The following is a 2,163-nucleotide window of genomic DNA, read 5'->3' on the forward strand; positions in this document are numbered from 1 at the left end:
TATCTTCCTGTTTATTTTGTTATTTTCTAGTTCCCTGTGTTTTCCCTAGTTTATTCCCTTGCCCTGTTTTAGTTTATCCTGCCTAGTTTTATAGTCTCCCCGTTTGTTTATCTTTAGTATCTCTTGTTTGTTTGTTAGTTTTAGCTCGCCTCTGTTTCTTGTTTTCCTTTGTTTCTTATTTACTTGTTTATTTGTTTATTTATCATTAGTCTCTCTCTCTTGTTTATTCCTAGTTTATTTTTCCAGCGTTTGTTTAGTTTTATGTTCTCTAGCCTCCCTCGTTTGTTTAGTTATTTTGTTGTTACGTGTTTACTTCTCTCTTTGTTTAATAAACTCACCTTACCTGCACATACGTCCGCCTCCACGTCTCTCTGCCTGGGTCTAATCCTGACAAGGGTTAGATTTTAGGGTTGATTAATGGTTAAGGTTAGGGTTAGGTGTAGGGTTAGATTTTATGGTTGATTAAGGGTTAAGGTTAGGGTTAGGTGTGGGGTTTGATTTTATGGTTGATTAAGGGTTAAGCTTAGGGTTAGGTGTAGGGGTAGATTTTAGGGTTGATTAAGGGCTAAGGTTAGGGTTGGGTGTAGGGTTTGATTTTATGGTTGATTAAGGGTTAAGGTTAGGGTTAGGTGTAGGGTTTGATTTTATGGTTGATTAAGGGCTAAGGTTAGGGTTGGGTGTAGGGTTTGATTTTATGGTTGATTAAGGGTTAAGGTTAGGGTTAGGTGTATGGTTGGATTTTATGGATGATTAAGAGTTAAGGTTAGGGTTAGGTGTAGGGTTAGATTTTATGGATGATTAAGAGTTATGGTTAGGGTTAGGTATAGGGTTAGATTTTAGGGTTGATTAAGGGTTAAGGTTAGGGTTAGCTGTAGGGTTTGATTTTATGGTTGATTAAGGGTTATGGTTACGGTTAGGTGTATTGTTAGATTTAATGGTTGATTAAGGGTTAAGGTTAGGGTTAGGTGTAGGGTTAGATTTTAGGGTTTATTTAGGGTTAAGGTTAGGGTTAGGTGTATGGTTTGATTTTATGGTTGATTAAGGGCTAAGGTTAGGGTTGGGTGTAGGGTTTGATTTTATGGTTGATTAAGGGTTAAGGTTAGGGTTAGGTGTATGGTTGGATTTTATGGATGATTAAGAGTTAAGGTTAGGGTTAGGTGTAGGGTTAGATTTTAGGGTTGATTAAGGGTTAAGGTTAGGGTTAGGTGTAGGGTTTGATTTTATGGTTGATTAAGGGTTAAGGTTAGGGTTAGGTGTAGTGTTAGATTTTATGGTTGATTAAGGGTTAAGGTTAGGGTTAGGTGTAGGGTTTGATTTTAGGGTAGATTAAGGGTTATGGTTAGGGTTAGGTGTATTGTTAGATTTAATGGTTGATTAAGGGTTAAGGTTAGGGTTAGGTGTAGGGTTAGGTTCTATTTTGAATCATTTACATTCAACATAGGGTTAAGTTAAATTTAATGAACATTTAATTCAGTGTTAGTTGAATGTCAGTTGAGCATCAACAAGGCCATAAAATGGACCATCCAAGTAAAGTGTTACCGTTTGGTTTAGATCTCAGAGGTCCTTCATGTTGCTGGTGAATGCCTTCTTTTATCAATTGATGCAAACGGCGTGCTATGGTGATATTCACTCAACCATAAAGAAGACCATCCAAATTCCTGGAGCCCTACAATTTGACCCCTCAAGAACATGTTTCCTGTGCTACCAACACTATAAAATGCATGGAATCACAAGCATTAAAACTTAAAACCATAGCTTGGTTTTGTTGAAACTACCCACCAGGTTGATTCCTTGTAGGTTGATTCCTTCAAGGGGTAACATATTTTTGGACATTGAGCGATGCTCACAATCAGTGTTCAAAATCAAGTTTGAACCACTGATGCTCTTCGTTTTGATCAGTATCTTTTGTTATCTGTTACGGGTCATTGTTTTAAACTCGTTTTCTTGGCTCTGTCCCAATCTTCAATCTTTAGTCTTTAGTCTTCAACACCTCCTGGGATGAACTTGAGTGGAAAAATCAGTGTCTCAGAAAATTAGAATATTATATAAGACCAATTGGTACTTTTGGTAAGCAGTGTGGGCAGTGTGCCAAATCCTGCTGGAAAATGAAATCTGTATCGCCAAAAAATAGCTTTCAGCAGAGGGAAGCTGAGACTTGATTAT

The 2,163-nt window shown here is 37.4% G+C and overlaps 1 long non-coding RNA gene across 2 annotated transcripts; it reads left to right on the top strand.

Moving 5' to 3' along the window:
* Positions 1–581: 581 nt before the first annotated feature.
* LOC125789971 (uncharacterized) lies at positions 582–1,288 on the top strand. Of its 2 annotated transcripts, none has more exons than XR_007429978.1 (3): positions 582–629; positions 822–858; positions 1,243–1,288. It is a non-coding gene; the product is annotated as an uncharacterized LOC125789971 (long non-coding RNA). The 2 variants fall into 2 exon arrangements; XR_007429977.1 differs by lacking the exon at positions 582–629 and adding an exon at positions 644–725.
* The last annotated feature ends 875 nt before the right edge of the window (positions 1,289–2,163 follow it).

The sequence above is a fragment of the Astyanax mexicanus genome, unplaced genomic scaffold (genome assembly GCF_023375975.1).
Source record: "Astyanax mexicanus isolate ESR-SI-001 unplaced genomic scaffold, AstMex3_surface scaffold_33, whole genome shotgun sequence".
NCBI classification, from domain to species: domain Eukaryota; kingdom Metazoa; phylum Chordata; class Actinopteri; order Characiformes; family Acestrorhamphidae; genus Astyanax; species Astyanax mexicanus.